The sequence below is a fragment of the Rhea americana genome, unplaced genomic scaffold (assembly GCF_003343005.1).
Source record: "Rhea americana isolate MKP2758 unplaced genomic scaffold, rheAme1 scaffold_74, whole genome shotgun sequence".
Classification (NCBI taxonomy): Eukaryota; Metazoa; Chordata; class Aves; order Rheiformes; family Rheidae; genus Rhea; species Rhea americana.
In genome coordinates this window covers 2,792,492-2,806,856 of record NW_028186912.1, presented here as the reverse complement: position 1 = coordinate 2,806,856, position 14,365 = coordinate 2,792,492, and positions in this window count along the sequence as shown.

The window sequence follows — 14,365 nt, the reverse complement described above, 5'->3', positions numbered from 1 at the left end:
AGGAGACAGTGGATAAGCATAAATTGTGTGGTACAAAGTGTGTGGCCATTTACAATTAAATTAATTCTTTTAAAGCTGAGGCTGCAGCTAGTTAGCATCATAAAGAAATGTATGTCTAATACAAAGTAAGTGAACAGTTTATCAAATAAGTACTTGTGTTTTGGTGTTGAAATGCCTTTTTTGTGCGTGGGGAGAAGCTTTTGTATTAAAACTACGTGAACTATTTTCAAATAGATCTTATTCTGTACATTGTGGGCTTGTAGTCACAGCTATATGAAATGCAACAGTAAAAGTATATAACTCCATTTAATAGTTATTGTATCTGGAAAGCTCTCTGCTGTGTGTGAAGATTCAATTTTCCTTAACAGTCTTTCTCTCCAGAAACTAGAACAACTCAATCAGTATCCAGATTTTAACAACTACCTGATTTTTGTTCTTACAAAGTTAAAGTCTGAAGGTAAGTTCTTGAGGTATTGACTTTTGCTTTTTTTTTTTTTTTATTCTAGATACTCTTCTGACTTTGAATTGAATTTCTTTAGTTTGAAAGAGGYAGGGAACTGATTCCTACAGTCTCCATAGAACCCTGTTTACGCTCTCAGATATCCTTCTGGTAAAAGATCTGATAACTTACTGTTATCAATAAGTTGTTTTAAGTTCTTGGAATAAGTTCCATTCTAAATGTCCTATGTAATCTTCCCAGAAATGTGGGAGCATCATGCTTGCATTGGACTGTAGCTAAATTACAGAGTAATTTTGTGCTTCAGGTGAATAGTGATGTAAGGTAACAAATAAGCTTCTAATTATGTATGTACACATCATAAAGCTTGCTGCTCAATCCAGATATGATCATGATCTTACTAGTGCTSTGGAAATGTTGTTTATCAGCCTGTTAAATATTTAGCAGATCACATACAGGAGTGGTCTGAAGATGCTGTCTATTACAATCTTCATTCTGAAGTCTTAGTTCTATTAAAATACAGTTGGAGCTCCACTGTCTCCTTCTGTTGGCTTATTCTTATGATCGTTAGCGCAGACTGTGTGGCACACTGTGTGCCTTTCACAGTTGTTAAATTTGAACAGTTCCTTAGTAATGATTAGGGTTTGTGAAACGGTGGTTTCCCCTTTTCCCCCCACAGTTTAGTACAACTACTGATTTGTGAGGTCTTTGTCAATAATAGAAATTTGTTTTAGGATTTGTTTTAGCAGCTCTTCTGGCTTTTTAACTTTTGTTTACCAATAWGTTGGATTGGTTTTTCTTTTTTCTTTTTTTTCCCCTTGGTACCATGCTACCACTGTTTTTTTTTCTGCCTCCTAGTGCTTCTCTGAGTTTTCAGATGTTTTCRTTTTTCACTTTGAATTAGATTTGATGTATGTGTGGCCCTGTAACATTCAAAGCATCGCTAACAACATTTATCTTCTGTTTGAACTAGTGTTTTGGTTATTGCTGTTAGCTTATTTTGGGAGGAAAGGAAGAGAGAGGAGGAGGAAAATATATTTTCGTTTTTGAAGGCTGGAGTATATCCCAGTGTTTTGTGGTATTCTACATAGGAAGCTCTTGATCAACTTTTAAGGCCTTGGGGACATATCTCGAGTTTGAGAGAAAGACTTTAAAAAAAAAATGAATCAGCCAAGATTTTTGAGTAAAGTGCCAGCATAGATCTAAATTATCCAAAACCTACTTCCTAAGTGTGCTATCTCACTTTAATTGTTCAGGTGCTTTATACTGTTGACAGTTAAAAAAAAAAATCAAAGTCTGTTAGTGGGATCTGGACTTTATACAAAGGATATGGTGAGAAGGTTGTTCCACAGCTTTTTCCTCAACTTATTTTTTTTTAATACTGGCTTGCTTGCTAATTTCACCTTACTCATTCCATTCTCTGCTTGATGTTCTAAGTATGTGTAAGAATTGCTTTCCAACAGATCATCTCAGATTATCCCATAGCCTTTTTTTCCTCCTTATACATAACCTCCCTGGTTATTTACACCAATTTCAGATGGAATTAAGGGTAAGAGAGATCTGTGGTTACAAAATAGTTGCTATAAAGCTGTTATATTTGGGGAAAAAATGAATTCTAGAGGGCTAGGGATCTAGGAAGTTAATTTGTAAAAGTAGGTGGTTGGGATCAGCGTGTATGATATCTCTTACTGGTACATCAGGTAGGTCATTTGTGTAACTACTGAGAAGCAATTGTTGCTTCAGAGAAGCTCTTACTCTGCATCAGTGAAATATTTGCACAGTAATAACCTTTTGTCCAAGGCAGCTGTTCTTACATTTCCAGTTTAGGAATTTTCAGAATATTGAAGGTGCCAGAGTCAAGTGTTGGTTGTTTTCATAGTACTTGCCAAGATCCCAGTATCCTGTTACCTTGCTTGGGCAGGATTAATGAGGGATGCCTGAGGGCTGTATGTTGGTCAATCATCCCTCTTTAGTCCTGCCCAGGCAAGGCAAGGAGACCTTTGGAACTGCCATTCACTAGCTGCTGTATTCCTGCATCCCCTTAGGACCGGTAGGAAAAAATGCAGTGAACTCATCAGATAACTGTCTTTAATGCAACTGGAAAAGTGTTCTTTCCTTCCCCTTCCTGAAGAAGGTTGTGTTAGCAGTCTGTCCCACAGCATTTCCAGTAATGTTGGCTAAGGGRAAAAAAAATGAGTACCTTGAAGCACCTATACCTCAGAGCCCATCTGAGACTTAACATTCATACTGTTGGAAGTTCGTATTTGCGTTATGGTCATACCATCCCAGCAGAAGGAGCTGCAGAAGTAAGCTTCCAATCTCTTATTCAAAAAAACATGAATGAAGAGAAATCTGAAGAGAGATAACTTAAAGAAACAAAGATAATTTGACAGCTACTGTATGAGCAGGAGAGCTCAGTTTGATGCCAGGTGTGACTAACTTAGATTCAGCTTTTGCAACTGCTGCTGAGATAGCTGTGCTTAAAGATACACTTAGGTGACAACTCCTGAATGTAGACATTCTGTAATATTTAATAAAACATGTCTTAAATATCCTCACTTCACTGAGGCAAAGGGTGTACAAAACTATCTTTGACCTGAATCTTGGACCTCCTCTACCTCTGCAAACTTTGCCTGCAAAGTTAGCTGTTGCACTCAGTCCTGCCTGTAAGATGCATCCGTAGATCTTGTGTGTAGCTTGGGTATTGGTTTAATTCTAGCATCAGAAGAATTCCTTTTTAAGTTGGAAAAAATGTAGCTCCCAGCTCTCTGCCTCATGCTAGCTTCCTCAGGCACTTGTATCTAGATGCTTATTGCTTGCTGTTTTTAAGTCTGTTGTGGTGCTCCTGCGCGTGTGTGTGTCTGTGTGTTCAAGTTTCTGTGGGCCTTGATAGCTGTCAAAGGCTTGGATCTTCCTGGAAACATATGTTGCCTTGCTGCCTTTTCATTAGTGGAAATACATGACCAGGTTTGCATGCATGCTGTAGCTTTAAGTACTTACATATATATGTATATAGGTGTGTGTGTGTATATATATATATATGTATATAACTATGCATCTGTAAAGATAGCATTGCAAATCTGGACAAACGTGGACATTACAGATATCTCAGAATATGAAAAATATTGATGAAATGGCATGCAGTTCTGGAAGTCAGACAGTAGGCAAGCTGATGGACTTAAATATGATCTCAGCTCATTGGAGGTTGAGGTGTAAAGTGCCTGCAAGATGCTTCCAAGGATARATGGTGCTTGGCAACCTTCCTTCACTGGGAGAAGTGGTGTCCAGATTAACCAGAAAATGTCGGAGTGAAAGAAGTTTGGGTTTACTAATTTATCTGTAAATGAAAGTATCATTCAGATGGGCTATTACTGTAGCTGTCCCTTCTTGGATTGGCATGTATAAAACCAGGCAGATAATGTAGTTGCATTGCATTGCAATGTTGGGGTGGGTTGGTTGGTTTCCTCCAATATCCTCTGAGCTAAGCTCAGGATCCTGTAGGGCTCCCTGCTGTTAATTGGTTGTTTTCTGGAGTGTATGTGTATAACTGCTGTTCCTCGTATCGTTTTCTTTTGTATGTGGGATGACTGAAACAGAAGCAGTCCAATGTGTAAGGGAGTATTATCTTTCTATTGCTTCTTTCTTCATATGCCTGAAGCAATCTTCTTTATTCCAAGTCATGCATCTAAACTCTCCTTTTCTTGTTCTATTTGCCATACTTAAGTCTGTACCCTTGAAAGAAAAGGTGAGAAAGCATTGTTTAATTTCATCCATCTTTCTGTTTTGTGTGGGCCAGTTCTAGCTTCTAGCTGAGGGACTTTGAGACAGTCATTCCAGACATCTGATGCATGAGGCAGGTCAGAGCTAGAACTTCCAGGTATCAAAAAACAGATAGTTCACACTCTAAGCATTGCTTGGTTTATGCCATCTGTAAATGAATGTTCTTAGACTTTGGGGATTTTTTCCCCTCTAAAAATAAAACAATTTCTTGTTTCTTAATTTTGTCTTCCTGTCCTTTTGCAGGACAATTTTGCCAATTCTCCCCCCCCCACACCCTATTTTTTAACTTGAAATTATACCTTGGTTTATTTTGCACAACATCCTGAGCTTTCTGAATGAGAGGTGGATCAGGTTTACACTAAATTATCCAAAGTTGGTAGCTGTTCTCATTCACWAAGAATACATTCTAATTTTTAATAATTGAGCTTGACAGGGAGTATTGGGTGTGGTGACTGTCATAATTATGCTATAATGTTTTGTTTGTGAGGTGGCATGAACATACTCTGAGATAACACTGCCTATTTTCATAAGCAGAGACTACTGCGTTGCCTTCTGGTATCATTTCTCTAACCAGCTTTAAGGAGAAACTAAATTGAGAATTTGTAATGTCTGTAGACTACTCACRTCATGTTTATGCCTGTATGCATTCCTGAATGAGGTCTTCGCACCTGTGGGAGAGCAGAGAAAGAAGCTGCCTGTATATGGTTTCAGAATTAATGTGGCATTCATTTGACCTAATGCAGCTTTCATGTTGGTGGATGGTTTTGTATAAAAATTGCAAGAACAAAAATGATATTGAAGCTTACCACTTGTTACATAAGGTATGAAATGCTTAGCACCTCTGTATATAGTGAGAACACAACTACTGATACAGAGATCTGTTCTAGTTAAGATACAGACCATTCATCCTCTTGCCCAAAACATTGATTTCCTCTCTCAGATCTACATTTTATCTTGCTTAGACAAGAGATAGAGGACATTGTTAGTTTGCTTGAGATTTCTGTAAAGCTCCGAGTTTGATTCCTTCTCTGTCCTTTAGAAATGCTACTAGGCTGTTGCTGGGACCTAGGTGAATAGGAGTTTACATCTGAGACAAGTGCGTGATGGTCCTGATGACTTAGCTGTCTGCTAGCCCACGTAGCCATCTACACTGTTCAGCTATATAAAGTTTTTGTGACTCTGATTTTGGATCATGTTTCAGTAATAGACTCAACCCGATCCTAATGTGGGAACTCTAGTCATAGGTCTGAGTAGAGTGTTCTCTTCATAGATAGATCACATCCTAGTGTTTAAAATAATGTTTGAGATGAACTTTTAGCCTAAAAGTGAATGAGCTGGGACTGAGAAGGCTGCTTGAGTACAGCCTTTATTACAGCCTTCAAGGATGGTCTTTTAAGTTTATTTTCAAAATGTTTTGTATTTTTATGAATCAGTTGAAGCCTTTTTACAACTCTTGACCTTGTTAATGTGATGACTTAATCATTCAGGGTTCTTTACTTTGACATGGAATATTACTATGAAGAAAGGCTTGCTTTTTTTTCCCTGAGCTTCCTCTCCCCTCCCCCCCAAGTAAAAGTTACTACAAGTGGTGATTTGTAGCTGACCGGATAGTGCCATTAACAATTCATTTAGCTCTGCAAACAGTATTTGAAATGGCTTTTTATAAACTATTACTAGGATTGAAAGTGGTGCTGTGGATTTGATGAGATTGTTTTCTTATGAGCATTGGAATTCAAATTTGAACTGTTATCTGGACAACACCTTTCATAAGCCTGTTCTATTATGGCCTTTCTCAGTATGTTGGTGTTAAAAGATCCTTGAAGCTGAGTGAGAAAAAGACTATTGTGTAAGGTCAGGTGTTGATTACCCGACTTCCAGTTTCTCAGAGGTGTTTTTGAAGAGCGGGCCCCTACTTTCCCAAACATACTATTGTCCAGAACTGTACCATTATTAAATAGACTAAAATAACTGCCAAGAGATGAATCAGATTGATCTTAATTCAGAATTGTAATCCAATCAGACTAATCTGTCCTTACATTTTGAAATGCTGCGTAACACATGTAGTGTCCTATTTAAACAACAGCAAAATACCTTTTCCATTAAATTCAGATACATTAAGAATTACAAAAAGAAGCTAAGCACAACTGAGTTCCAGTAATCAATGCATAAAGTAAATGTCATGATCTTAAATGTCTAGAGTGAAACCAAATTATGAGATATTAATGTTATCTGAGACAATAAAAAGATAACTTGTTTTACTTTGTACGATGCCTAATCTCTTACTTTTCCTTCCCTTGTAAGGGTATTGTAATGTGGATTTAAGGAAAATGCTTCTCCTAAGTGGTTCTGTGGCATGCATGCCGTATGCAAGAAGTGACTTTAGATTTTTTTTTTATATATATTTTTATTATTTTTGTAATAGTCTTGAAACTCTGCTGGCTTTTTAAAAATCTTGAAAGAAACTGTGAAGTTACCTAGTGGCTTGTGTAATGTGATTCAATACTTCAGGAATGCTTTCTTGGAACTCCTTATTCTCTGAGCATCCAGAATCAGAGAGTGTGGGATCTCCATTATCCTTTTCCACATCCCTGAAGCCCACACGGGGAAAGCATTGGAAAAGAACAGATAAAATAAAAAGTTCCTTGACTGCAGTACCTTCTTATTAGCCTGGTTCCCTCAGGTGTTTGTTCACATTGGTTTACATTCTTAAAAGGTGCTGTTCACTGTAAGCAAAGTAATTTTAGGGGGATCTTGGAATATCTGTTTTCCCTCAAATGCCTTCTGGACCTAAAGGAGAGAAGTTCTCAGGTTTTGCACAACCTCATTGTTATCAGACTATTTGATTCTTGTTAGCTGTGCTGCCTTCTGAGGTTCAAGTAGTCTTGGGTAAGGGCTTTTTGGCCCCACAATAAATACACTTGGTTTTTTTTGGGGGGGGGGGGGATAAGTTGGAGGGTGTCTAGATGGTTCTTGGAAGCCTTACCTTAGTGTGTTTCAGAATGTGAATGTAGTTTGCTGTAAGGAGCATTTCTATATGTATTTACTTTTAATAGTCAAACTTCCTACTCAGTGATGTTTACTTTGTTACCTTTCTTTGTCAAATCTAAGTGTACCTAGAAGGCCAGTATCAAACGCTTCCTGTGATGTTTGCCTAGAGAAAGGGAAGACATTGCTGGTGTGATTTCTAAATATGCTTTTATCTATCAAGCACTACTTGATTCAGTACAGTTATAAGGTGTTTGAGCCAGACATTTGTTTCATCATGTGTTTTAATCCTCTTTTCCTCAGAATGTAACTTTCTGGTTAGCTAAAAGAACTGAGTGACTTGGATGAAAGTAGTGTTTATCCACTGGCCACTACCATTCTTGTGGTACGATGATTATGAGCATAGCTCATTTTTGCCTTATTACTCTTGTGATGTTTGCAACTTAAAATGTTGTGGCGTAACTTTTTTAAAGGAAAACTGCTCTATCTGCTGATTTCAGTTCCTGGCTGTTACATCTTTTTTTTGGAAAGAAACTTTGCTTCCACATGTATTTTAACTAGTGATGTGGATTTAATGCATACAAATACAAAATGTGTTTTAAATCTTGACTAGTGTCACTTGTTCATGAAGATTTCTGATCCTTTAATGAGAAACTGATGGTCTCCTAAAAGAGATAAAACCAAAATAGAAGGATCCTGAGCAGTGTCATCTGAGAAGCAAAAGATTATTTTCTTCTGTTCTCATGTGTAAGAATGCAGATAGAAATACAATACAGAGACACTTTTGTGAGTTTTTCTAGCAGAAAGAGCCCCTACTTTTTTGTTTGTGTTTGATGCTGGACTTTTAAGTATAGTACTTTTGAATTTTAACTGGTACAGTATACTATCATGTCAGAAAGAAGATTAAAGATGTTTCAAAACATTGAGTGTATCTGAATACATGAATGATGTAGAAAGGTAGCTGCTAGCATGAAACTAATCAGTGCTCAGTTGACTTGTGGGAGTCATGGAAGAAAGTTTTATACAACTCCCTAAGTACAAGAATGTCAGTAAGAAACTTAGCATGAAAAGAACATTTCCAGCTTTAAGTATTGCATATTTATTGGATAGTAAGTAGCAAACTTTTGAAGAAGGTACTTTAAATAAAACTGATCTTGCAGAGTGTGGGAAGGCTGTTGAACTGCTGACCAATATTTAGTTTATTGCTTAATTATGCAAGATTGTGCATTCTAGCTAATAATGACTACTGATCAATCCATGTGCAAAAATTTGTACCTCTCTACAAAGGGTTTAAAGAACTAATCCTCTGGTTTCACTCCTGCTTTCAGCTTCTCTATCATATGCCCACAAACTGGTTGTCTCAGCTCTTTTCCTATGTAATGCCATTTTATGTAACACCTCCTGATCCTGCAATTAAATCAGTGCTGGAATTCCACTATCAAGAGCAGAAGAATCCTTAATAGGAAATCACAATGCAGTGTAATGATGGTATGATTCGATCCAATATCCCAGACTATGTAATTAACCCTGGATATTGTTGCAGTTTGGGAACATCTGAAAGGTAGTGTCATCTCTCTTTGATCTGTACTTGTGTTTGTGTGTTTTTTTGGTGTTTTTTTTTTTCTTCCAAGTACCTTTCCCCTAAATTAAGGGAGTAGGGAAATTAAATGACAAGCTTCCAAGTGGAAGCTACTTAGACAGTGTTTGGCAATGAATGAATTACAAGTTGGGGAAATTAATCTCTCTGAAGAAGCGATTTGTTGGCTAAGTAGAAGTTTAGTCACTATCTGAATATACCAGAGGTGAATGTTATATGACAATCTATCTTTTGAAATAGCTATTAGAACACAAGGGTTAATTGAGTGAATGAGGTGAAGCATTGTTATCAGATTGGATAGCTCAGAATACTGCATCAGATTGACTATCAAGAAGCCCAAAATACAGGATGCCCATCAAATCTGAAATTGTGTTGGGTGCTGTGGATTGGAAGCTTTGATTTCACCTCTTGCTATCTTCTGTTAAGCTATACCTATACAACATAAAGTTGCATGTTGTCCTGCATATATAGGTCTTGCTGTAAAGCTAGGCTACCTTTGATTCTCTAATGATATCCTTCCTTGCCAGTGAGGCTACTTCTCCTGTACATTGAGGCCTTCGTTTGTCCTGACAAAATAATAGACAGCCCAACTCAGAGTTCACCTGCTGTAAGCAATGACATTTATGTGCTTTTATTGCATAATTAGCTCATCAAGACAAGACCCTTTCTCCCTTTTATTTACTAAGCCTGTACTCAGTGTATTTCCTTTTTACTGGCTGACCAAAATTACAAATTTTGTCTGTCTACACACTATTACTAGATTTTTTTCAATTAGCAGTGCCAGATTTTCGGTTGCAGTCTGGCAAACAGAGTAGAGTTTGGGCACTAATGGAATTGCTCTTCCTAAATAACTGTGCCTCAATCTGCAATAAGAAAATAAGAGTGCACCTACCTGTTCTTACTCTAATACTCCTTTATACTTCTCAGAAGTTTAACTTTCTTTTAGTACTTGGCTATACAAGTGCTCTTATGAGGAGCTAAATGAGTGATCCTTTCCTACTCAGGATACCAGTAAAATTGAGACTAGCCTGAAGCTTTGATGTGTGACTCCTGCTGAACTTGATTCTTTTCAAATTATTTGAAATCCATCTTCATTCTCTCTATTCAATTTCTACGCAAGACTTCCATCAGCCTCCTTTCCTCTGAAGGGAGGGAAATGAGGGGAAACTCAGCATGTAACATTCTGGAACACTTAAAACTCTTGAAGCGTATGGCTTGCCAGACAGAATTACCTTTGGTCAGGTAAATGCTTCTCCTTGGAGATACTGAAACAGAAATATGTATTATTGAATCTATATTTGCTTGAACAACCAGTGTGCGCCACTTTCGGTGAAGCAGATAACCTCACCAGGAAAGAACAGCACAGACTAGGCAGCCCAGTGCTGCAGGGCTGAGCTGTGATGAGAGAGGGTTGCCTGAACTGAGCTGAATGCAAACTGCAGCCATTATTGGTACTTACGACTCTGTTACGACATTTTTTGCACCTGAATATCTTTTGAGAGCAGAAGGCAGAGTTAGTGAAATCTTCACATGATTCTGAAGAGTGAGAACTATGTCATTATAGAAAGAGGAGAAAGGACTTTAAAATACGTAGCAAAAACAAGAGTAGTGCTTAGCCAGATGCTAAAGTCTATTATTAGCATCAGATATCTCAACTGTGGGATCAAGATACACTTTTATATGGTTCTTCAGATTGCCTTCAGGAAAGATATTCAGGCCCTGAGCTGATCAAAATACTGTGTGTTCTGTTACAAGTGGTATTGAAAAGTATTTCTTCTTTTCTGGCTACTACTCCATTTGACGTTAAACAAAAGGCGTTCTTGCTTGTATGTGATCAGTGTGAGAAGTGGTAATAGGCATCCCTTTTTAAGGCTGGATTTGACTTCATGAAAATGGGCTATCCTGTTGTCCCCTGGCACTACAAGATAACACTCTGAAACTATTCTGGCATCATCCTGATGTCTCACATTAGGATCATCATCCTAATGTCTCTGCTTGCTGAAAATCTAGAATGAGGTGGTGACCTCGATTCCTGGGAGCCATCACAGACTACATCAAGGAAACAGCATCTTGCCTCATGAGTAGGAAACACCGTTTTTCTGCTGTTAAGGGTAATAAACACTCCAATAGCTAGCTGTGTAACATTTTGTCCTCTCAGGTAGAATGCTACTATAGCATCACACCTGTGGCTGTTTCTATGGACATTTGACTCATCAGAATGAGAGACTATACATTGGCACTTTCTGTATCCTAGACTTGTTCTTAGGTGGAACTCCAGCTGAGCTGCAGAAACCTCATTGCTTTCACGTTTGCAATATGAGTCACATGAGCTCTGATTAGAAGGAGCATAGTTGTTTGAGGACACATACTAGTGCCTAAAAGCACTTCAGTAGCCTTAAAATGATTGATGATATCTATGTAACGTGTTAAGTGTGTACCATCCAAACAGATGGTAGGTGTGTGTCCATTTGCTCTGTCTGTAAACAATCACAATCTGAAACTGCTATTAGGCTGTTGCAACAGAATTGAAAGCTTATTGAGGACCAAATATTTGTATCATTGATTTATTATAGAACTGATGCGGCTTGAGAGGGGAATCTTGTATTGATGGACTTAATGGCAACAAAGATGGTACCAAATACCAGAGGTCTGCTTCACTTTCCTTCTTTTCCTTGTGCTGTATGTTTTTGTCAGCTTCTTATTCTTGCAGGTTGACTGAGATGGAAGGAGGCAACACTGATATTTTTTGATGGCTGAAGCATATGGCTGACAGAACTTACCACAGAATCTATGAACATTAAAATGTCTTATTCAGCTCTTAGTCCATCTGCCTGTAATCTCAGTGTTACAGCAAGAACTCCATCCAGATCTATATTACTGACTCTGGGCCATGTAGCTGTTATGTTTCTGAATAACCTAGATTCCATAAATATCTTCATGTATATAAATATATCCATAAAGTCGTATATCAGAAGAATTTGTCTCAAACTAAAATTTTGACCATGATGTACTTTTAAAAATACTTGAGTATCAGATCCTAGGCTACTGCTGTAGTTTAAATGGCTGGTTTGTGTTTAGCACTGAGTCTGTTTCTCAATGATATACACTTGTCACCTCTCAGTGTGATGATAACTGGTTTTACTTTTTGTTTTTGTTCTTTTCCTCATTTCTTGATTATTTATTTATTTATTTTAATTTGACAGAGATCTGATTTCAATATGAATCCAGTGGAATCCTTGTTACAAGTCTGTGGGGTAAACATTTCCTATGAAGAACAGTCTCTCTGTTCTTACCTTGGCAAGAGGAATGAATTGAAGATGCTTCTTACTGCTGTGTTGCATAGGACAGTCCATAAGAAAAAGTGGGGTGAAATTTCAAAACTAATGTGGCCTTGATTTTTTTTTCCTGCCTAAATCAGATGGCTAACCTGCCCATTTCTGACACAAGAAACTTCCTAGTATCTATATCTCTCCTTGGTTACATTGAAGGTGTACTCTTCTCTTCTGTAATCATAGCTAAGCATTCTAAAGGATGAGTCTTTTTTTCTTAATGCATTCTTTATGCATTAAGAAAAATGCATTCATTTTCTCAGCTTCATTTATTTGACTGTGTAGCTTTCTCTAATCTGTCTTTGGTTGGAACTCTGACTTTCTTCCCGCTTAAGAACATATTGCTGGCTTATAAAGGACAAGTAGCTATTCTTTGTATAACTATGATTGCTGAAAATGACACATACATTGTGGCTTGCAAGGTCTTTCAATCATGTGGGAATTGAAGGAAGACTCCTTGGCTTTCCTTTCTGGCCAAGAAATAGGCACAACATTGAATTTTAGTGTTCACATATGGAGGTCTGGATTTCTTTAAGATGTGCACGCTTGTCACTGGAGTCCACTTACCTAAAGCAGTTGGAGTTCGACTTATTAAAATAGTGTAACAGTAGGTGCAGAGACTTTGAATTCAGAGAGCATATCAGTCAAATCTGAGTGATCAAGAGTTCAAGTGAGAACATCTTTCTTCAGGTCTTGTTCTCCTGCTGACCTTTATTAATAGTATTTTTAAAACTTTAAACAAAATGACCAAAATACTTTGTTTGACTTGCCAAGTAATAATAATAATACTTGTCACATGTCATAGCCAAGTTTTGTAGTTGAGAAGTTTCTTCTTTCATTCACTGTTTAATTTCTTGGTTTAAAATAAACCCTTTCTTCCCTCTCCATGCTCCTAGAAAAGTCATTGGTCCTTGAAATGCAGTGTTGTACAAGTGAAACAACTCCTTCATTTTTAGGAATGGATATGTACTTAAAACCTGTAGTGTAGGCAATGTTAGAGAATTTTTTCAAGTGTTCGTGCATAGCATGGCTTCCTGGTTTACTATTTCATTACATGGCTTGCTGATTAAAGTTATTGAATTCTATGTAAAACCTATATTCATTTGTAAATCAATATATTTATAGTTATAGAGCTTAAAAATTAACGCTTGTTTAGGAAAGGTAAAATGTAAACTTAAAGACAAGATTAATATATACGTGAAGGCTTTCCGGTTTGGAAGCTTAAATAAAATCAGTTGATTAAAATTAATTTTAAATTCTGATTAGCCAAACAAAACACTCTCTTTGTAGAGAGTGCTGGTGCTGCTCAAACTAGCATAGGTCACATGATAAGGTGTCTTAACAGCCATCAGTCTGAAATTACAGATGTGCTGAGAGTCCTACTGCTGTCATGCAGTAGTTGTGTTAAAATATTCTATATTTGAAAGTTGTATCTCCTCTTTTGCTTACTTATTTCTGCTGAGGTGTTAGTAGTAGTTTTGAAAGTCTAGAATAGATGTGCTAATAAACTCTTAATTTCTGGGGCGAAGGAGCTTCACTGAACAACCTTATTTCTCCCCAAAATCAGGGCTTCATATGAAAAAAATTAGCTGATGTACTAATTCGCATATGGAGCAAAGGCTAGTTACCTAATTAGTATTATTGTAAACTGTAAACTTTAAAGGTTACTGTGCTATAAACTAGACCTTTGCATATAGAACGTCCAGAACTGGCTTTCAACATATTTTAGTGGTATTACCAAGTCACTTATTCACTTGAAGAACCAGACATGAGTCTACTCCAGTATAACTGATAAATTTCTGAAAAAATCTGCTCTGAGATTTTTCCCTTCCTCCTATTGTCTCAGTAATTTAGAGGAACATACACAGACAAATAGAGCTTAGTGAGAACTCGAACAGTGCCTAAACGTCAATTCTTACTTTGTTTATACTGGTTCTTGTAACTGGCTTTTTTTTTTTTTTTTTTTTTTTAATGGGTCACACGCAACACCTGTTAATGCTGTTTAAAGCATTTTCTTCTTCTCTATTAATTTAATAGATCAATAGAACACTTGGTATCTGAAGGGAGTACAATACTTGGTTTGTGTTTTGTGGAAAAATTGAGCACTGAATTTCTAGTGGGAATAGGGGAAGGGGGAGTAACTGCATAGAGCCTACCTCATTTCTAGGCTTTGTAGAGGGGAAAGCTGGGTAGCTATCAATTTCTTACAGTAACAGT